The sequence below is a fragment of the Pangasianodon hypophthalmus genome, chromosome 5 (genome assembly GCF_027358585.1).
Source record: "Pangasianodon hypophthalmus isolate fPanHyp1 chromosome 5, fPanHyp1.pri, whole genome shotgun sequence".
NCBI lineage: Eukaryota > Metazoa > Chordata > Actinopteri > Siluriformes > Pangasiidae > Pangasianodon > Pangasianodon hypophthalmus.
Genome location: NC_069714.1, coordinates 6,265,775 through 6,290,561, shown reverse-complemented (window position 1 = coordinate 6,290,561; position 24,787 = coordinate 6,265,775).

Below are 24,787 nucleotides of genomic sequence, written 5' to 3'. Positions count from 1 at the left end.
GCCTTTTGTTTTATTCTGCTCACCGTGGACTCCCCCTTTCTCTTGCACTAGCAGGAAAATTGCAGGAAAGAGGTTTGGCGTCTAAATTGGCTGCTTAATCATCTCATTTAATGCATTGTTAGGCGCATTAAAGCATGGCCACCGCACAATGGCTGCTGTTAATGCTGCGGAGGGAAAGGTTTGAAGGGTTACCATGAAATAACGCTATGACAGGTAGAATTACTAGGACTGGCCTCCCTCCCTCTCTTTCATTCTCTCACTCTCTCTCTATGATTAACACTACGTTCCGTGTGTGTTCTCATTGTTGAATCAGATTCGTTGTTGATGAAGCAGCCCGGTTCGACCCTTTTCAGAGACCTCATCTGTCATGTTTGTGATTGCTTATAATTGGTGAGCGAAAGAGAGGCTTTCTGAGCAAATGTGCCAGTAATTGTGCCATTTCTCTCTTTCAGCTCTGAATAACGGTATTTAACAGGGGAAAAAAACTGCCATTGAATTGATGCATCTTGTTTGTTTTGGACCTCCATTCTGAAAATGGTGTGTGAGATGCTAGCTAATGCGCTAGTATTCCGCCAGTGTCATATTGATACGGGGGTAATGTTGAGCCAGGGTTTAGATGAACGTGTCTGTCCCGGTTTGTTTCAGTGATCCCTCAGTGTTAGCCCTTGCTAGTTATTCCACTTGTTATGCAGGCTCCAATGCTGTATGCTAATACTAAACAGATGGCAATGCTAATGCTAAGAACTGTCATGAAGAAGAGTCATTTTTTTGGATTTCATATGAATAAAGTTGTAAAATCAACAAAAGATTATACAAACTGGGTGGTCACAAGATCATGTATAAACAGTGCTATATGCTAATGTTAAATACACTACATTCTACATGCTAGTGTTGTACCTCGTAGCTGTGTGCTAGTAATGGTTAGGAATATGTCATTGAGGGGAATGGGAGCACATCAGGTAGCATTGCTGTGTCACAGTTCCAAGGTCCCTTATCAATAGGGATAGACAACAAGAAAAAACTATCAACAATGCTTAGCATTTCTTTCCTCAGCTACGTTTTTCATTCACCCACTAACCCCTACACACACACACACATACACACACAGCCTGCTCTTTTTGCATGGCTTTTAACCAGTTGATCAAATCGAGATTCTCATCAAAGCTAGTCCAAACTAGCTGAGACATTTGCTTTTAAATTCCATATGTTATATTTTAGATTTTTCAATCTTTCAATCTCGCTTGCCCATAATGCACCTTGGAAACATGTAGCACTATTCTGTGGTGCAAATAAATATAAAGAACCATTCACGCTCAGGAGAAGGAAAAAAAATAAAATATTCAGCACAGTTTCATGCTTGCAAATGATTTGCAGCAATTTGCATGAATCATAAAAAGTTACGATGGCTATATGGTCAGGTATCATAAAGAAAAACTTACCCACAATATGTGCATTATATAAACATTTGTTTCACATGTTTATCCTAACAACTTTACTTATAGCTGTATGCAAAAGTTTGGGCACCTCTGGTCCAATCAAAAATGGAAAATCAGCAAATATTAATGCACAGCTACTTTATGTCTGATGAACATAAAAAAGAGTGCAAATGTTTGGACACCCTACTCAGTCTGTACTTAGTAACACCTCCTTTGGTAGATATAACAGCTTGCAAACACTTTTTGTAGCCAGCTAGGAGTCTATCTATACTTGTTTTATTAAATTTCACCCACTCTTCCTTGCAGAACATTTCTAGTACTGAGATATTCTTGGGTCGCCTTGCATTCACAGAATCTGCCTATATATTTTCAGTTATGGTTAAGACATGGGACCATTCCAAAAGCTTTAGCATGTGATTCTTGAAGTAGTTCATGGTGAATTTTTGAGAAATGTTTTGGATCTTTGTCCTGTTGTAGAAGCCAATTTTCTTGTCTGCTTCAGTTTCTTGACTGACTGTGTCATATTTGCTTGTAGAAATTGCTGATATTTACTGGAATCCACTCTTTCAGCTCTCTGTGCAATGTTTTGCTGTGTCACAGGCAGCCACACAGCCCTGAAGCATAATAGGTCCACCTCCATGCTTAATAGATGGCAAGGTGCTCTTTTCATCAAATGCTACTCCTTTTTTTCTCTACAAAATACCTTCAGCAATTGTGGCCAAATAGTTTTTATTTCATCAGTCCACGGTACTTGTTTCAAAAGTGTCTTTGGTGTATTTAGACACTGTTTAGCATTTATCAGACATCCACTTTTTTGGGATGAGGTCACACATAAGGTTTCCTTCTGATGATTCTTCCATGCAGATCACGTTTGTGACTGCAAATTCCACAGTTCCCCTTAACTGCCATTTCTTAATGACATTCTGGACAGTGGAAAATGTGAGCTGGAAGTGCTTTGATATCTTTTTATAGCCTTCCTCTGCTTTGTATTTACTTCACTTAGCGTTTAGCTTCAACTAGCTTCATTTTCAGATTGTCAGTCAGCTGTTTAGAGGAGCTGTTGGTTGTTGAGTGTTAGCACAAGGTTTGAAAAGTCAAAGAATTTATTAAGCACTGGAATTGCTATTCCAAATCCCCCGCCCTGCTAGTTGAAGACTTAATTGTTATAATCATCTACTTTGCATTATTTATTAAATCATGTCTTAGTAAAATAATCAGAAAGGTTAAAAATTATGAAAATACTACTGCAGGAAAGTTCGTTTGATACATTTTATGTACTTTATTTACATAACGCCAAGACGTAATTTACATATTGTTTTCTCTCCTATGTATTCCACACAATTATGCTTTGTAAATCACCCACAACTTGCATATTTGTGCACGCAATTGAATCCCATTGCACATGCAAATTAGCTCTCATTATTTTGGATCTTACTAAATCAGGGCTAATTGTTTTCCAGGATTCTGTTGCTTACTGAAGCTTATGTACCAAGTCATGTTTCTTAGCATTTGAAAGAGGTCTATTCCCACGATTTGACACACTGGTAATTTTAAAGCCCAGTTTTTTACAAACTAATTAAAGTTTGACCAAACATGGGCTTACAGTTAGGGGTAGAGCTAGCACTTTTTCTGAAATTTTTATGAAATTTAATGAAATCTAATGTAATTACCCTCACTCTTTCAAATTCTTATTTTCATGACATCAATTTCTTAATATGACATAACTTGAAATTAGCAGATTAGAAAATTTATTTAACAAATTCAATTCAATTTTATTTAAATAATGCTTTTAATAATAGACATTGTCACAAAGCTGCTTTATAGAAATCTGGTTATAAAATTTTAATTTAAATTTATCCATAATGAGCAGGCCAGAGGTGACAGTGGCAAGGAAAAACTCCCTGAGGAGAAGAAGAAGAAGAAGAAACCTTCAAGAAGAAGAGAACAAAAAGAAGAAACCTTCAGAGGAAACAGACTCAAAAGGGAATTCTTCTGGTTGACACCAGATAGTGATATTATAAATCATTTCCCTTCTATTACTCTATAATGTAGCATCAAGTAGTGCTGACTGTGTTAAAAGGAATTTGAGTATAACCATCAATAGAGTTTTAACTTTATGTCTATCGTATCAAACTGAAGTTATCAACTGCTGAATGACTGAGACTCGAGTGTAAACTGTTCTTAGCAATTGCAGGCTTTCGGTTATCCTAGGAAGAACATCCACAGCCATCTTTAGGGTGCCTGTATGCTACCATCCACAGTAAGAAAGAAACATAGAATTTTTTATATGGTTATGCTTTCTTTAAGGAGATGTTTATTTAATATTTATAGAAGCCTTGGGTTTTTGTTTTTGTATTTTCTGATTTTCTCAGTGTGATGCATTGTTTTCGGCTTATTAACTTCAAAAGAGGGAGGAAAAAAAATGCTGGTAAAAGAACGACTGTTTATAGCAGTTATAAAATAAGCGAAAAACAAGAACTTGTCTCTCGGACTTTCCACAACTATAGACGGTTAAAAAAAAAATCATGACATGTCCTTCTTTAATGAATTAAGAATGGTAATCATCGGTAAATTGCTGTGGAATTAAAAAAAAAAACAAACAAAAAAAAAAAATGGAAATAGGACTAAATGTAACAACAGCACATTATACTGCACATGTGCGATGGTGGGCGTGATGTAAGGGAAGGGAAGAGGGGGGATTATTGTAAAGTAGAGAGGGTAATAGATGTGACTGCTGCACGAGGGCTGTGTGTGCCTACGTGTCAGACTCTCAGTAATAGGATTTGGCCGGAAGAGCAAAGGGCTGGTCCTCAGAGGTGAGAACAGCTATTAAAATGGCTTCACTTATCCTCCTCTGAGTGTGTGTAGGTGCTCACTTACAGCGTGCCATTATAATTGGGCCACTTATTATAATAAGTCAGTCATATGAGATGCCAAGAGAAATTTTGTGCGTGTGTGTGTGCATTCAACAGCAGCTCGGGCATATTTTAGCAATATTTATAGTGTGTTTGTGTGCCTCTCCAAACACATCAAAAGATGCTGGATCATGCCCTATACAGTTGGCATGGTAACCTCAATTTGAGTGACGTCTCTAAAGGATATGGGCGTGTCTGGGTGAGACAGCTTGATGGCAAATATTACATTGACTGACAATTCTTTTTCCCAGGAGTGACAAAAATATGAAAAAGAGAGTAAGTTTGTGTATGAGAGTGAAAAAGAATTCAGTGACCTTGCATCACATGGAAAAACAAATACGCTCATCTCTCATATGATCTGGAAAGCAGTGGGGTTTAATTGGCCTCGATGGCCAATAACATTACCAACTGAGATTTAATGGTACCAAACTGTGTCCTCTGCATATCGCCTCATTAACGTACAAGGGCACACACGCACACGCACACACACACACACACACACACACACACACACACACACACACACACACCCCAAATGTTAAGGCACCCTCATCAGCCCTCACATACCACAGTCACATGCAACACCACAAGCAAGGCACTTTACCAAGCATACACACTCACACACTTTCACCATTTACCTATTATGTTAGTGGTACCATAAAAGCAGTGCCCTTGGGAGGGTCGTTCCAAAATAATGTAATATTAGCACCTATAAAGAAGTTTTGGATTTACAAAGCGTCATCCAAAGCGCATTAATCCAGGAGTGTGCCATTAAAAGAACAGACTCGATTTTACAAAGTGAGTATTGTCTAGTCTGCGCTTTTTTATTATGTCATTCAGGAGAGGTGGAGGGACAGAAATAAACGTTCCACATTATCCTGCCAAGGCTGGAAGGACAGAAACGCATGTGTTTAGGGGTAATGGTGATAGTTTGGTATTAATTAAATGTAAAACAATTACACATGGATATGGGAGCTGCCTGTGCCAATAAGCGAATCAGTTTGGGTCTTGCTTCCTGGATCAGTGGACACATTGATAATAAAAGTATGCAATTATCAACTTGATTAACACCTTATGAAAAACAAATTCTAATTTATTTGTTTGTTTGTTTTGTTTTACTTTACTGATTGCTAATTATTCTTTTATCAATAGATTTGATTGTCTATTTTGAATTACACCACAGTGCAGTTGAATTCTTGAATCTGATTGGTCAGAAGGTGTTGATAAATCTTCTCTCACAGCAGTACCGGTTGTAATTCAAAAGTCATATTAATGCTCTCATTCTAATTCATTATGATCATAACAGTTAATTCCCAGGGACTTGTATGTTGGACGTTCAACATAATCAAAGGCTAATGATCAACATAAATAAGCAGGGTGTTATTACACAAAGAAAAACTTAAAATGATCATATGATGATATGAAGCTTTCTGAGAGTACCCATTTATTTATTATTTATGGAAGGAGTCTCCAGTGTCAGTGCTTTGTAACAGTTAGCAAGTTTTCCACTACTGGAGTATTCAGGACAGATTATGAGTCCTGATTAACATTAACAGAGCAAATTTTTGACTTATTACTCTCAAGAGAGAGAAAATGAGAGGCTGGTGAGGTAACGCTGTTTATATTGCTTATATATTGTAAGTGACAACAGCATGTTCCACAACTTTAAATGCAACTATAAATGGATAAAATGTATGATCTGTTGTCAATTACTAAAGTAAGAATTGTAATCATTGGCAAATTGCTGTGTTTTAAGAGAAATAAAACACTCCAGGATGTGCTGATGTTGATTATTTTCCTATAACACCCCTCCTGGTTGTGTTTTATTTCTTACCTACTTATGTATTTGTTTATTTGCCTGCTGATTTAATTTTTTTGTCAATGTATGTATAACTCAATGAACTGACAAATAAATTAATTACTGATTTGTTAAATGGTTTGTTTATCTAGTAATGGATTGATATCTGAACAAACAGTCCTCGATGCTGGTTTGATTATAACAGACTCAAACACAGACTTATCCCAAGCACACTTCCTTGCTCACTTTCTCTGTCCTTGACTATTATTCACTAGTCAGATGGCATTCAGTGGCTGGCTTGAAGCCATCTCTTCCTTTCCTTTTCCATCTCCCTTTTAGTAAGAAAAGGTTCTCAGCCTGCTAGCATCCCCAGAAGGACAAAACCATTCACTTAGCACAGAATGGCCACATCGCTGCCGACCCCGCAGGCATGTGTGTGATGGATGAATAAAGATGTCACAGCAGCCGGGGATGAGATATCAATATACAGATCTGTGATAGGAATCTGTGCCTCAATTTCATTCCCGTGCTAGAGGAAGAGAGGTAATAAGCGAAGCAGGAAGGGCACTCAGGGAATGAGTCTCCAAATACGCACAGCACACAAGCACACTCGCACACACATGCGCACACAGGCTGGTAAAAAGCAAAACTTGATTTTGGAAGGCCAAGGCTAAAGTGGGCATGAAATCGGGAGAGAGATAACTTGGGGAGAGAGAGAGAGGGAGGGAGAGAGAGATGTTGACAGAGATGGAGAGAGGAATAGAGCTGCAGACGGAAATGGATCAGGTATATATCCATCTTCTGCCACAAATCATCTCCGTTCACGTCCTCGATATTGCATTACATCTAGTGTGTGTGTGTGTGTGTGTGTGTGTGTGTCTGGGAAGGGGTTTACAGTTCAGAAGGTCACGTTCTAGTCATGGAGGGAGTTATTAGAAGAGTCTTCATGGTCAGTGTCTCAATAAAAAAGCGAAAGGCTGATTGCACAAAGGCCCCGTTCCAATATTGTATAACATGCCCTTGTCACCGTACCCTCACTTGTTCCCCCTGAGGAAGTCCCCATCACTGTCTTAAGAGTTGGTCTAATACTTTATTAGCTGAAGCGAAGTTTAATAAATGAGCCCTTGGAGCCTGGAGGGACTGAGTAAACATGACTCAAGAGTTCAGGAACAGAAGGCAATTTAAGCAAGTAAAATGTGAAGTTGAAGCTGTTTATAGTAAACTGGAGATTTAGTAGTGCTAGTTAGCACATTAACTGATATTATTGTACATAGTTCAGTGCTTTCTGAAAAACCTGCTCCATATATTACACCTTTTATATACCACTTCAAGTGGCGACGGGTGGAACGGGCGTTACGCTTACGTTAAGTCGACGACGGCTTGTAAGCAATAATGACAGGTGGAGACGACTGAGACAGATAAAAAGGGCTCTATTTATTTCCTATAATGAGCAGAAATTTGGAAACCATCCTGCTGCATTACATACATCAGACTTAATGAAGGGGGGATAAATTACTTTGCGCACCCTCTGGATCGTGCATCACTCAAATTAGCACACTCTTCAATTAACTGATTAATTCAAATAATAAATGCTCAGTGTGATGCTCCGTGCTTTTTAAATCCACTGATGGTAAATAAATGTAGACACCAGCCTATGTGTCTAAGCAATTTTCCTTGTGCGGGCCAGCAAAATGCTCCAGATTAATCTATCCTGAAAAAGTGGAATGCTCTATCTATCTCTCTCTCTCTCTCTCGCTCTGTCTCTCTCACACACACACGGATATGTCACAGTATTTTCTATGTCATAACACTGTCTTAAGGACTCGACTAAGGTTCCAGTGACTAGCAGGGTCAGTGGTTACGGCTTTTTTTCCTCACATCATTTGTATGTAAGTGAAAGTACTCTCACTCTGTAGAATTCCAGAATTACAAACAACTTCGTCAACTCACGTTGGGTCAGTTAAAGACGTTGATTTAAACACCTCATTTCCTTCAACAAGCTCCATCTCGATTGAGTCCGTGTGTAAACAAAAACGACACACTCCTGCTCCTCCACATATGGAGGAAAGAAATGCGTGTGCAGTAACCTTTACAAACCTGTTCATTTTTTTTTTTAAATGTGAGAACCAATCACAACACAGTAGGCAGAGCATAATTTTAGCACTCCCTACACTCGTTCATGAATAAGAATGAGTATCCTAACCTACTTACATCACTCTCTACAAAATAACAGCCACAGCTCTATATTTTTATAACTATACTATAAAGAATCTGATCTGCCTGTAGTCTGTAGTTTTCGCTGAATCATTGCTGCCATAAAGCACAGACATCAGTCATTAGTTTTCTCTACTAGCACAAAGACGTTCTATCAATATTTTTGTCTCTACAACACCGTATTGTTGATTCTGCAAATCACAGGTCTAAATTAATGCCCTATTTCTAATACATTATTGTTTCTATGGTAACAAGCACCGCAGTCTAACAGTAAATGGATTAAAATAAATGTATTATTATGACTGATATGGTGACGTTTTCTCTGAGGAGATGTTTATGTATCATTTATGGAATGAGTCTCCAGTGTTAGTGCTTTGTATCAGTCAGAGGTAAAGCTGTAAATCTACAGGAACTACTTCAAAGCAAGATGCTGTGCTTTGCATTTTCTCTGTAACATGACAAGCTACATTTATTGTCTTATTACAAACAGAAGTGAACAACTGTTTACAGCTTCTATTAGTGATACCTGGAAGTAACTAATTTCAGAGACTTTCCACAGCATTAGATGCAACTATAAATGGACAAAATGTATGATGTATCATTCTTGAATAAATAAAAATTGAAATTGTTGGCAAATTGCTGTGGTATAAAAGGAATAACTTTTGGAAATGCTGAGGATGGTAAGCAATTTCGGGGTGGCATGTGTCATGCCACAACATTCATTATTTTCCTATAGTGGAATACCGTGAGTGTTTTATTCCTTACTTCTTTATTTCCCAACCAATAGGAGCATTTCAAGATCAGTGACAATGGGTGAAACATCTTCACATTTGGCTGCAACATAGTTGTCTTATGTAAAGAGTATATAATGAGATCCAAAGTCATATTCTATATTTACTTTTCTGTCACTCGTTTATTCGCACTTCTGCATCATGGTATGTGGGTTTTGTTCCTCCTCCCAAAACCTCAAACAAATATTAACAACCTCTGTAACACACTGGACAATCCTTATTTTTAATGAAGAGTGCATGGGTATTAAGTAGATCCTGTATGTGTGATTACAAACATCAGGTCAGGCCTGTTTTAATTCTCTAATGGTTCTGCGGCTAACCGCTGTCAAGTACTTCAAGCCTAATCCCCTTCACACTATTTCTTATTTATATGGATTTATGAGACCATTATTATTATGGTATGTGAATATAATTCTTCAGGCCTGGTGTATCTGCAAGAGCTCATTTTATCTAACCACACACACTCACCTCCTGTTTCCTTAAAGGCCCCAACTCTGTGGGAGGGACTTCCTTTCGTCTGTGTGTGTCTGTGTGTGTGTGTGTGTGTGTGTGTGTGTGTGTGTGTGTGTGTGTGTGTATACGCATGTGGAGGCCATTAAGCACTCAAACCAAAATTCTGAACTTTCCATTTCTCCATCTCAGTGTATTATTAGTAAATAGAAGGATGTATTTGAATGATGCACACTTTCAAACGAAGAATGTTTCATCCATTTTTTTTTTGTTACAGTAACACAGACACAGACGCACAGGACACACAGTAAGAAGAGGGCACTATGTCTGTGTGTGCGTGTGTTTGTGTTACCTGTCAGAAGCGTGATAGATTACCAATGCTCGTAATCCATCATCCGTCATGGTTGAGGCTCTAGTTCTACACAACGGTGTGACCACCCATCCACACACACAGACCCACACACACAAGATTTAACATCCTGATAAAGCAGTAGCATTTTACACACTTTCCAACTCGTAGATAGACAATCATAAAAATGGGGCGCCTTAAAAATACCCTCTAAACCTCAAGATTTTTAATTAGAAGAAACTTCATCATCAAGAGACCCTCCATAAAAATGAAGACGAGACAGAAAAGATTAATCACCATGGACTCACCGAAGTGTATTTGCTTCTCTCAGGAAATCTAAAAATACTGTACAAGCAACATTTAGAGCTAGATGTTCTAGACTATAAGTAATTTTCAAACGAATTTCATTTCAGTGGGAATACTGAATGTAGCGAATAACGAATGAATGAAATGAATGAAAACTAGTGTAGAAAATTAGCTTTATGCTAATAAGGTCACAAGAGCTGCACTCTTTTAGTTTTTATTCATTATTAGCTGCATTAGTGTCCCTTTTTGAAATGAAAGATTCCTTTAATTTAGGTTTGGGGGAAAAAATTCTTTAGCAGTTGCCTTATTATCAGATTAGAGGAAGAATCAACAGATAACGATGTATACTAACCCTTCACTTTTATAGGAACACCTGCACATTCATGCAGTTATCTAATCAGCCAATCATGTGGCAGCAGCATAATGTAAAAATCATGCAGATACAGGTCAAGAGCTTCAGTTAATGTTCACATCAGTATGGGGGAAAAGTGTGATCTCTGTGACTTTAACCGTGGCATGGCTGTTGGTACCAGATGGGCTGGTTTGAGTATTTCAGAAACTGATGATCTTCTGGGATTTTCGCACAGCGGTCTCTAGAAACTGGACCGAAACTGGACAGTTGAAGACTGGGAAAGTGGGAAAGACTGGGAAGTTTGAGTGAGTCTGTGTCCGTGATAGCCTCAGATTCTTGTTCTTGGCTGACTGGAGTGAGACCCAATCTGGTCTTCTGCTGTTGTAGTCCATCCACCTCAAGGTTCAATGTTTTGTGTATGCTGAGATGCTTTTCTGCTCACCATGGTTGTAAAGAGTGATTATATTAGTTCCTGGCAGCTGGAACCAATCCGGCCATTTTCCTCTGATCTCTCATAACAACAAGGCATTTTCACCCTCAGATCTGTCACTCACTCATTGTTTTTTGTTTTTCGCACCAGTCTGAGTAAACTCTAGAGACGGTTGTGTGTGAAAATCCCAGGAGATATTTCAGTTTCTGAAATACTCAAACTAGCCCTTCTGGTACCAACAGCCATGCCACATTTAATGTCACAGAGATCACACTTTTTCTTCATTCTGATGTTTTATGTGAACATTAACTGAAGCTCTCGACCTGTATCTGCATGATTTTATGCACTGTGCTGCTGCCACATGATTGGCTGATTAGATAAGTGCATAATTTGCAAGTGTACAGGTGTTCCTATTAAAGTGGATGGAGAATGTATTTAACAACTAAATGTACCATGCTACTTTAACCATGGAACATATAAAATTGCTATGTATGTTACAAAATTGATATGTTATCTTTCTCACTCTTTCTCTATCTCTTTTTTCATCACAGGTTTTCCAAATCAAAGGTCCATTTGCTTACTAGCATTACAAAATGATTACTAGCATATTTATTAATGTAGAAGAATATGATCAAATAGTGAAGGACAGCAGAAGACAACTCTTAAAGATGACCATGCTAGCAGCCACTGTTTAAATTTTGGTCAGCAGACAACTGATCCTGGATGTTATTAAAGGTGATGAGCTAAGCTAAATCATCTGACCTGTGATGGCCTGTAGTTAAGGAGAGATTTATTTCAGCCACAGAGCAGAGACAATACTAGTTATTAGCTTTGCCCATCAGTACATTTTTAGATTAAACCACAGAAAGTGTTGAAAAAGGAAAAGGAATAAAAGGAATCCAAGTATCTACAGTGCAGTTGTAACTGTAGGAAAAACTGAGCATAGTGCAAAAAAAAAAGTCCTTCAAACGGAAGCTCGTTTCTGTGACGGAGGAACTCTCAGTTGTGAGTTTTATCTCATAATTGAGTTATTTTCACACAACTGTGACTTTATTCTCATAGTTGCAAGTTAATATAACACAATTCTGAATTTACATCTCACAATGGTGAGTTAATATTTCACAACTGTAACTTTTTATCGCACAACTGCAACTTAGTGTTTCTGTTTCCAAGAATCAAACCACAACCAAAACCCAGCAGTGTGTAAACAAGCAATATACACTACCTGAACTATTAATTTCAGAAGGAATGGACCACTCTGGAAGGATGAACAGGATAGTGTGCCTGCAGTGTTGGTGTGGCTTGGTTAGGGTTAAGGGATAGCCTAATAAGCAGAAGCATTAGAAGTCACAGTGACTCACAATTACGAGATTAAAAAGTCACAAGTGAACAATATTAATACAAAGATGCAATTATGCAATATATCTTCTAATGCGTGGTGGAAGCGAGGTCCCATACCTTCAACAGCTGTGTAAACAAAGTGCTACTGAAGCAGTAGAAGGTAAAATCAGTTTATGTTTGAAATGGTGGATGATACAGTAGTGGTTGTCAGAACATGTACTCCATGATATTTATTCCATGGGGGTCTCAAATTTTCAAGTTCTTTTTTTCCCCCCCAAGTGCGCTGTTGAAGTCTTTCACCACTGGGAAGGAGAAATCCTTCATTCTGTTGGTAAGAAGATGCTTGAAAAAATGGTCAGTGAGTCTTCTCTTAGTTTCTCCGATGTAAAGGAGAGACAATAAAGAACTCCAGCAGTGAACAAGTTGCTGTAAAATGAAAAACAGGTATTTTCACGTTTTCTATGGTATATGGTTGACACTAGTCCTTTGTCTACCCGTAGGACTGGACATCTTAATGTTCAGCTGAAGGCTGTTAAATCACAATGTTTAACTAATATGTACCTTGGATATCAGATGTTTAATCAGATGATCAACTGTATAATGTATTTGCAGAATAAAACACCTTTCTTCAAAAAGATATTCCATCATTTGGGGTTTTGATGAAGGAGAGTAAAGAATTGTCTAAAATGTGAGTCTAAAATCAACTATATACACTATATATATATACACACACACACACACACACACACACACACATATATATATATGGAAGGGTTTTCTGTAGATGAAATCATGATGAAATCATGAGGATTGCTATTAAGAGTGACGTGTATGTGTGTATGTGTCTATATGTGTGTTGGATCAAAACAGCTGACAGGGAGAGAAGGTGTACAGATTCAATTTCTTGTATATGCTCCTCAGCTATGTGCGTGCGAGTACAGTCGCTGTCATGGTCGTCATGGCGACCATGATGCAAACCGCATAGTGTTTCGCAGCTCAAAGGACCAATTCTGTCCAAGTCAGGATACCATGAAAAGAGCTGAAACAGCACACACACGCTAACACACTCTCTCACCCTACTGATGAGAACAAATGGGAAGTGTCTCATCTGGACAGATGCTCCCTACAGGGTATACAAGCACATACTGACTGCCACACGTGAACAAAAGGTAACATACCTAGAGTCCTGTAGGGGCTACGTGCTGATAAGCATCTTAACATGATTACTGAGGCAATTCCACACTCTGTACACTGCAATAATTATATGTCAAAGCTTAGAGTCTTTGAGTGTGAATGAAACATGCGTGAGAGCTGGGACCTAAACACATCTCTCTGTCTCACTCGCTCTCTCTCCTTCATCCATATGTATCTCGTAATGAACCTGATCTCATCAAAAATTAATACAAATCGAAATGAGAGGAACATGATCTTGGATTTTGTTTTATTTCACACAAATGAAATTGTAAGATAAAGTACAAAATTAAACCTGCCCTACATTATTTATTCTGTTTTCCATTCTATATCGAACAGACCAGACCCCATACCATTCTGCTCAATCTGTGTACATTCACTGTGTGTGTTTGTATGTGTGTCTGTGTGTGTGTGTGCTCGCATGATTGATAAAACAGGCTTTTTCAACACCAGCACTTTGCTTTAATTAGAGGCAACGTGACTGACCCACTCTAACCATAAATTCATTTCCGCTTTAAACATAGAGGGCGGGACATCTCACATATACACCAGCATCCAAGCTGTTCAGCAATTAGCATATATAACCTCTTGCCAGTCTGATTTATTCATTCCTATAAACACAGTGTAAAGTGAAAATCTAGATGTATACATATGCTCGCACACACACACACACACACTTGCTCGCTAATGGAAACACACAGCGTCAGCCTATTTTTTAAATTAATATGAGGTCTTAACGCCTTTTCCATCAGTCACTCTGGCACTGTGTGTGCTTGTGAGGGACTGCAAGTTCAGAAGGCTATAGGTGCTTCTTGTGTCCACAGGCTAAAAGCAGCGATGAATCAGAGCTACCACCTACTTCAGTACCATTAATAAACACAGACACACACACACACACACACAGACACACACACACACAAAAAAAAACAAACTAATGAATAGACAGTGAAAGTGAGTTATAAAAGGAAGGTCACACATGAAGGAAGAATGGTGGTTAGGAAGACAAAAAAAAATATCAAAGGAAGTAAAATTACCAAGACAAGACAAGTAAGTCACCTCAATTGAGGAGGGGTTACTTTATAAATTTTTCCTTATTATAGCCATGATTCCTTATTTTTCAGGGTGTTTGGAGAGAGTTGTTTAATCAAACATGATTGATTTGTTTAGCCTGACTCTGGTTAAACTATGTTTGCTAATCTATGATCTCTATTTAGTGTATGAGCTGTTCAATATTAACCCTATTTAATTGCCATGTAAATCCAAAACATTTACCTAGTCCCTTCATAATCTGTTACCTTTAAAGCATTATCAGCCTGACATCAGTCATAGGAATTGTAACAAACAAGTTACTTAAACTTTCTGCAACAAGATTGCCTTGAAATTGTAATTTATTAATACGTAAACATTAACCAGTAAGCATTCTTGTAACTGTTAGACCATTCTAAAGAGGTCCAAAATAAAAGCATTCCATCAAAAGAAGAAAGGAAGGAAAAACTGATTTGCTATCAGGATGAAAAAAGCCCATGTTTGGACTGAATAATTCTCCCCAGCCATTCATGAGTTCCGTATCAAAACACTAGATTCAGTTGTTTATGTGCAAGCAGGGGCAAACTGCAACTTCACTCAAGCGCAGCCCTTTTCTAATCTCTTTCCTCCATCAGCTTTAATTGTTTTTTTCTCCTTGCCTGAACCTCAGCTGAGGTTTTCATCCATCACATTTGCCTGTGTGTGTGGTGTGAGTGTGAGTGAGACCCCTTCCTGATAATCCATCTGCCAGGTTTGTAATTAAGATAGACAGATAATTAGGAGTCTGTTAAAAAGTGTTTGTGTATCCATCACAGATCAAACCATTACTGCTTCACTTACTGCTAAATATGGGAACTATCCCCATTTACTAAAGAAATAAGGAAATATTTCAGATTTAAGTACACTAACGGAACGTGGTCACTCAGTAGTTAAGTCTGTGTGATCATAACTGGAAGTTTGCTAAGTCCCTGAACTTCCAAAGAGACACTGTTGGACCCTTGAGTCAAACCATGAACTTCTCATCTCTGTACTAGTATTGCCTCTTGTCGCAGTTTAAATTTACTTTGACTAAAAGTGTTTGTTAAATGGGAAAAATCTTAATATTCCATCTTTATCTTCAGTAAATGCTTTATTCTTGTCAGGGTAGTGGTGGATCCAGGGCCTACACTCTGGATGGGAATAATCACTTCTACTAGGACCACAAGCAGCTATAAATAAGCTTTCTGATTATGTAGTAGTTCTGGATTGCCTTTCAGTTACATCTTGTGTTTCTCATTTGAAGTTCATATACTATAGGTAATATGATTAGGTTTCCCTTTTTCATCTCAGAAACATTGTTAAGCTAAGAAATATATTGTTATTACATGAAAAATTACTAAATAGTTTTATTTTCTCTACATTGGACAATTGTAATGCCTTGCTGTTTGGGTGTTCCTTTATGTGCATAACAAAGCTGCTTTTAGTCTAGAACACAGCAAGAGTCTTTACCAGAACCAGAAGGTTTGGTCATATTATCCCTGTTCTTTCCACATTACACTGGCTAGGTGTGAGCTATACAGGACTGAATGCTCTCACCCCATAGCACCTCTGGTCTTTTTTGATCTGTTACACCTGTTTTGACCTGGCGGACACTCCAGGTGTGTCTCCTGCCACCATTCCACTCCTGACACTCGGGACTCTCCACGGATGATCTGGAGGCCTTCTTGGAGCTCTCAAGCATGCAGGAATGGGCTCTCCGACTCTGTCAGGGGAAGCCCAGCTTGCTGGCCAAGAGGTGTCATCACAGACACAGCTGGAGTATCCTAGCGTCAAGAGGGCAGTCCTGCAGCAGGTCGGCCAGACAGCAGAGAAGCACCTCCATACCTTCCGGTTGCTGCAACTCCTACGACCTACGTGCAGCAGCTGAAGGACTCCTGTCACTGGTGGTTGATAGGAGATGAGTGGAATGTGGAACAGGTTATCAAGCTGGTGGTACTGAAGCAATTCATTGGTCGACTCCGGCAGGAACAGAGGAATGGGTCTAGTGCCACTGGCCCGCACCCCTGTACGAAGCCATTCAGATGGTGGAGGATCACCTGGCGGTGGTTCCATTTCCTCTCCATTCTCCTCCCCCAATCCCAGCTCCCCAGAACTGAGGTTCCAGGGCCCCAAAACTGCCCCCCATACCTGATTTTCTCCCTGCTTTTCCTCATCTTCTCCGATGTCTAACCCATTGTTGAGGTGACGTGTGTGCACGGGGATGTTCATGAGTATCCGCTGGTGCCAGGCACTATTAAATTTGATGGCAAAAGCATAAAGTGGAGGCGGCAGTTAGTCCTCACCTTACCCATCCACTAATTCTTGGAAGAAATTGGCCAGGGTTTCAGGCATTAGTAAGAGAAATGTCTGTGGATGGGTCCTGCCATAACAAGGCTTGGCGTGGAATCTGTGCAGTGCTGGCTGGGGAGGCGGTGCCAGGGTCATCAATGTCAGTGCCACGTCAGGGGTAAAAAGAGAGTAGGGAGAGCTTCACCCTTGGTGGGGATTCCCCCATGGAGCAGCCGTGTGATGAGACCTTAATGCACGGCTTCAACCAAGTGAGCATAACTGATGGTCAACAAATCCAGCCTAATGTGGCACTAACCCACCTGTACTTGTCAGTAATTAAGGCTAGGTTATATTGAGAGACACAAGACCCTCAAACCAAGGAAGAGACAACCCAATTGGTGGTACCAAAGAACCATAGGGAACTCCTCTTCCATGTGGCTCATCATAATCCCACAGCTGCACATTTGAAGAAGGATAAAACATTAAACTGTCTCATGGCTGGTTTCTATAGGCCAAGCTTTCACGGCAATGTTCACGGGTGGTGTGCAGCATGTCACGGTCTTGGAGGAACTCTAGACTATGCTTGACATGGGAGTAATTGAGGAGTCCCACAGTGATTGGAGCAGCCCGGTGGTCTTGGTGCCCAAGGCTGATGGGTCGGTCCGTTTTTGTGTGGACTTTAGAAAAGCCAATGCAGTGTCTTTCAGTGGCTGCCGTAAGGAGAGAGAGGCATAGCTGGCAGAGTGAAAGCTGTGAGCTAGTGATGGCCCCTTTTCAGCTGTTTTGTTTTTTGATTGAGTTGTTGAAGGTGCTCTAAAAAGCATGGTGCAAATAAACCCAGAGCTCTGCTAAAATTCCTCCTGTTTCCAGAGTGTTCCTCCACACACTTACACACCAGAGTTTTACACTTATTTATTAGATCTATCTATTTTAAAGACAATAAAGATGGCCTATATGAGAAAATCCTACCAGTGGCTGTAATGGCAGGAGTGAAGGATGGCATCAATGCACTAATCATGATGGCAGCAACAACTAGCATTTAGCATGAGCTTATTTAAAAAATGCATTATATCAGACGACAACCAATGTGCTTACTCTGCACAAGACGATCCAGCATCAGGTACAAGGGCAACATACAGGAAGAAACAGCATATACTGAGATACAACAAAGTGGCACTGATTGTATGCAAGAAGATTGGGTTGGGAATCCCCATATCCAAATGAGAGAAAGCAGAGGAAGTAGTAGAACTTATGGGTTGAATCAGACATAGTAATAATAGCAATGAGAGTAACTCAGTAACATCCAAAGGGAGGAATATGAGAAAGTGGAGAAATAGCAGGGACTGAAAGATGAACTAAAGAAAATATTTAAGGTTAAACTCTTGAGCTCTTTTGTCTTTGACCCCTAAGCTGGAAGATCAACTCCAACCGATTACAGCAATCTCAGTCCAGGGGAAAAAAAAAAAAAAAAACTGTGCCACACCCTCAATATCCCAGTTTTACTGATAGGAGTCCCGAGTGTAATGCTATTAGGTAAAGGTATTTTGAACCTTTAAAAATATTTTTGTTGAAAAAGTCAAGATTTTAATGTAAATATTAAACTACATTTAAAGAAAAAAAGTTAATTATGGTTATTCTTATTATACTTTTTTCTCATTTGAGTCTTGCTGCTGATAATAGACTACCATTGATTTTATTATTACTGGTGTTATGAAGGACAATAACCTTACAGAAATGTCTCCTCCTTCTAATACATCATATCTAGCCCATGTTACTTGAAGTATTTAAGTGTTGAGTTGAATCAGGTCCACTTCAAAGGTAGTTTTCTAAACTCTGCAGTGCTATAGCCTTCCAAGACTGCAGTCTGACACGTCTGATATATGAGAAATCATCAAATGTTGCTGTGTGGCTCTGAGTGAACCTTTTATTTTTAATTCTTGCTTATGGAAAATCCATGATCTGCCAAACCGAAGATTCCCAGCTTAGAATAAGAGATAGTAGAAAGACAGATAAATTGAAGTGAGAAAGGATGGTAGAAACTGGGACTGTGAAGAGAAATTAAGATCTTTCCAATACAGAATTCTTTCTCTTTAAGGCGTTCTCTTATGAAACCTTCTGTTTTTAGCTTGGGAAGGTCAGAGCATGTGTGCACTGAGGTTGATGAATGAATGCAATGATGTCCAGGACAAGCCCAGTTTAGCTCAGCGGTTATATCCTAAAAGACACAAGCATTCTTTCTCTCTCTGCTTTCATTCATTCGCTCATTTGCACGTGTTGTATATTGTAGAATAATTGTAATTGTATTGTATAGTTACTCCTAACTAGACCTCCTCTTCAAGAACATTATAGTATATTACTTTGTTATGTATAGATGTATCCCACTACTGAGAACTGGGCACCTGCAGAAGAAAGGGGAAAAAAAAAAAAAGATTTTGGCCAATTCAGCCTACAAACATAGAACAGATCACCTTGTATTTTATAACACCCCTGTATTGAAATGACATATGGAATTCAGGTAGGTAAATCCACCACGCTTAGTGTGCTGGACAGTGGCCTTAAACCAAACTGATTCCATGTGTGAGTGGGTGATGAGTTCACTGCTCTGGTTCCTAGGGAACAATAACCCACCTCACTTCTACGTAAATGCATGCATGTGTACATGTCAGTGCATTTTAAAAAGAAAATCCAGACATAAAATATAAACCGAGATGTGTATTATCCATTCTACCATATATCTCAGTGAATGATAGACTGATGCAGAAATAGCTGCAACAAAACTTTTGTACAACTTTAATCTCTCTGTGTCTCTCGCTGAGAAATTGCCCTGAGGCAGTGTCTTGTCTGTTGTTTTTCTCAGTAGTGTGTGTATGTTGATTCATTTTGCTCCCTGTATATGATGTCTCAGCTACACTATATCAGCCGCTCATGTTCCTGCTGTGATTTTTTTTATGATAAACAGAAAGAACTATCGTCAGGGTGGTAAAAGCTGCATTAGACATCTCCGAATTACTAAATCGACATGAATTCACCACAGAGAAATCTGAAGAGTTTTATACATAGTTTCTTTTAAAGTTATTGAACAGTTGGATGTCCTGTTTTGTAGCCAGCTGTGCCATTGCTGCATCATTGGTTCATGTATGAGGAAACTGAAAGGTCATTTGTATCTTGAATCTGCATGCAGGCCTCCATGAGGATGACAAAGCCAAATAAACCATTATAAGCATAAAAAATGGTTGATTGTTAATAAGCAAGAATATGCTGATAAATTCAGCAATACAAAAAAAAAAAAAAAAAAAAAAAAAGCCATGTGGGTGGAATTACGTTCTAGATGGGATGCCAGTCCATCTCAGGGCATCAGGCACACACACATTCACAAACTTATTCACACCTAGGGGCAATTTGATACAGGTAATCCACCTAATGGTATGCTTTTGGGAACTGGGAAGAAAACTGGAAAGCCTGAACAAACCCCACTCAGGAGAACTTGCTCAGAAACTCCAGACAGATCATAACCCAAGCTCATGATCGAAACCTGGAGGACCCTGGAGCTGTGAGGCGGCAATGCTAACGGCAGTGCCACCATACAGCCCGGTTTTTAGCTTCTCTAAGAGTAATTGAAAAGTTGGCTGCTCTGTTGATTTGTGGCCATCTGTATTGCTGCTGCATCATTGGTTCATGGGTAAAAGAAATAAAAGCTAAGCAAGAGGATGGAAAAAGCCAAATAAACCATTAGGAGCAAAAACAGTGGTCGATTGCTAAGAAGCAAGAATATGCTGATGAGCTCAGAGTGACAATTAAATATAGTATACAAATTTTATAGTTTTTTATAGTATACAAATTTTCACACCTTAGGACAAAATGAAGATAAAGAAGTTTCGTTTATAGCAACAAGACATTTAGTTGTTAGTTTTTACAAATATTTTTTACTATAAATAAAAATATACAGTAAGATATTACTTGTTAGGAAAAAAGAGACAAAATGATTGGCCGATTATTATTATTATTATTATTATTATTATTATTATTATGTACACACATTGTAAACTAGAATTTCTTTCTAATTTCCTGGAAACCATGGGAATGCAAGTTTCTTTCATTCAACTGCATTGAGTCATGACAGAAAACACCTTTTCAACTGTTAGTACAGAATAATACCAAAAATGTGTCAAAGACTGTCATTTTCAGAGAAGTAGCATTGCACCACATGAAAACCAGGAGTAGTTCTAAAGTCTACGTCTACATATTACTTTTAGGAGAGAAAAAAATCGTTTACGGAGTGATGTACTGAGAAAAATGTTGGAAATAAAGGAACTGTTCATGGTCCAGGTTATCTCCAAAGGCATACAGATTTTTGTGTTAGTGGCAGAGGGCATGTATGGTTGCTAGTGGAACTGCTTTATCAGTGCTTGATGTGCCCGCTGAGAGAAGAATCAGGATATATTTTCAAGTGTACAGAGGCGGCTTAACTGCTCAGATCCAGGCAAACACTGGACAGGGTTTCAGCATGCTGTAAGACAGCAAGCTAGAACATACTGCTCAAGCAACTTGGACCCAAAAGTGGAATAATCAAATGCTGGACCTGAACACCACTCAGACAGATAGATGAAATCTATCACTTTAATCCACTTTCACTTTTTTCCTGGTCAGGTTTGCAGTGGACCCTTATCCTTATCCTGAGAGCACTGGGTGCGAGCCTGGATGGGATGCCAGTCCATCAGTGGGCACCATGAGCATGCATGCGCGCGCACACACACACACACACACACACACACACACACACACACACACACACATACACACACACACATCCTCACCTAGTGGCAATTTATCTTAGTCAATCCACCTACCAGCATGATTTTGGGAGGTGGAAGGAAACCCGATTTGCATCATTCTCCATCATTCTCAGACTAAAATACAGGAAAATAATCTTATAGAACCCTGGTTTTAAATGTTAATAGATAATAGCATTTAGTAAATGAATAAATGTTACTGTATTAATTTCACCCTTGTGGGCAGAAGAGCAGTGCCCTGGGCCCTAGCCACCCAGAGCACGTACTAGTACTACAGTTGGATTTGAAGAGAAATGGATGCGGTGACGCAAAACGGGGTGAGATTAAATTATTGGTGTTTATTATTAGTGTGTCTTTCTACATTCAATAATGACGATCAATGTAAATTATGAAACTAATCCAGCATCTAATGATGTTTTTGCATGCAGCTGCATATGGCAAATTATGTAAACATTATGAAATTATGCACATTTAATTCATATTCGTTCTTATAGATCATTTATGATTTAGTTTACCTATACATGTTAATTAATAAATTACTTAAACATGTACTAACATACTTAAAGTAGTTGTTATTCATGCATGTATTCATAAGACTCAAGTTGAGGTTAGTGCTTCATTAGTTCGTGATTAGCCTTAACTCATCATTAGTTTATATTTAAGTAAGTATTAATTCAGGTATTAGTGCATGATTATTCATGTACTGTTATTGTAAAGTGTGAGTTTTATTTAGTGACTAGTGAGATGAAGGGTTTGTAAGGTCGGGTGTTCTCATTCTGTCCTTCTATGTAGGGAGTGCTTGTCTTCGCTCCAGGGTCCCACTGGTTCTGGAATCCCAATATTCCCCAGTAATCTCGAGTCTTGATTATTCACTCCGGTGTATCCCTTGCTTTTCATTCCATACGAGTGTTATTCAACAGTCTGGGACTGAGTCAAACAGCATCGGACGAACACGAAGTGAGAGAACGAGAGCGTGAGCGTATCACCAACATACAGGAGAATGTAATACCTCAGAGAAGGAGAAATGAATGGCAGGCATACAAATAGCCCTTGCTCCCTTCATCCCTACCCACTCAATAGTTCGCTTGTCCATGTGGCGAGTGTGTAGTGTGCATGTGGAATCACCAGGCATTGGTAATGGTTTTCCTCTCTCTGCGTCATTTCAGATTCACCCACCCAATCAGGCCTGTCTGGGGCCGTCTGCCTGGGACAGCGGGAGATTTGTGACGGCTCCCCTGAATGGAGCTCTTTATTCTATTCACAACATGCCGAGGCAACTGAAAAATATACTTCTTTTTTTCTGGTGCCTTAGCAGAAAAATCCACCGAAAAATACCAGTGCCTTTAAAGTTTCACCGATTGAATTATGGGATGCAGACTGCAAGGACTTCGCAATTTGTTTGTCAATAAAAGTGTTTGAGCCCACAGGAGAAAGCTTTTACGTGCACCCACTCACACACACACACTTTTCTTTACACAGTCACACATATAATAGCTCAGCAGTACAGGTTCAAACTGGCTTTAAGAATAAATACTAACAGTAACTTACCAACATTCTCAGCAATCTGCACCATTCTCACTGAAGTGAGCTTAAAATGTACTCTTTAATGCTAACTCAACTGTCATCTCTATACAGTGACAAATAGGTTTACAGGTAATACCCACTCACTACAAAGGGCCAAAGGATGCTGTGAATTGTGGGTATATGAAATAGGTATTTGTGTGGAGAATATTATAGTGTGTTTTAATAAGATTGCAGACAGAGGAACCCAGATGTAAAGTCTTACCCTACATTCACAGCAGCAAGCGACAAAGTGACAGGTGACACTTTGTTATATTTTTATGAATGTGCATGACACAGAGCTGCGATTTCAAAGACACCAGCAAGCAACAAAGCGACAGCATGACAAGCAGTACTTAGTTTGTTCTGAATCATGCCAAAACATGATCCGGCACCTCTCAGATCTGGAGTGCCAAAACTTATTTACATGGACCAGCTCTGCAGCTTTTTTTCTTTCAATAAAATATAAATAATAATAAAATATACTCAAAGTTTAACAAATGACTGACACAAGTCCTTAGGCATCATGGATATGTTGGAAAAAAGGCTGGCATTGCTGTCATTTCCTAAAGACGTAAGAAAAAAATGATGAGGCAGAACAAGAAGCTAAAAAAAAAAATTATGTGAGGCATTGCTGTTTCTGAAACTTGTGGGCCTGCTGTTCACAAAATTCAACTCCAGGCCATATGTGCGTTTTTAGATTTCTAAAGGACGTCACAGACCACAGACGAGCAGAGCGAATCGTGAAATCAGCCGGAGACTGTAAAACTGTAAATTACATTTTATTGTGGAGTAATGTGGATACTTTTTTTCCATTGATATAATTATTCCACTTGTTATAATTCATATTATGCGGCTTGTTGCTTGCTGCATATTATGTTCCTCTGCTCTCTGGACCTGCTTGATCCATCCTGATGCCCTATTTCTGATTGGAGTTTTTGTCACCTGGAAATCGTTCACTGCTGCTGAGGATGGCCCCACATGGACACCATGAGATTACTGTGGATAGTACCACATAGAAACCATAAAGATGGCTGTGGATGTTCTGCACACCTACACACCTACAAGAGACAAACTACAAGCAACACAATTGACTTGTCGCCCTGCTAGTGTGAACGTAGGGTTAAGAATGTGTGCCAGTGAATGGAGCTGGAAGGAAATGTTCTGGCCTGGAAATGAGGGCAACAGTAAGAAGGACTGAACCCTGACTGCTGCTTGGCAGTGTGATCCAATCAGAAATGTATCTCATCCCCAAGAGCGTGGCTGAAATGTCGCATGTGCAAATCACAATTCAATTTCCTTCCTGTAAATTATTGTTTTTATTGTCAATGCATCGTGCTTTCACTAAACTCATTACTGAAAGATTGTAATAGAAATGGGTTGCTTTTCAAGCATTATTCTCTCTGCTCTAACCTATGCCGGGTAGCAATAAGACGATCTTACTAATTAGTAGAAACTATAAAGTAGCATAAACTAGTGAGGCAGTTCTGTCTGCCTAACTAACTAGCTTATTGCAACATTATTTATTAAA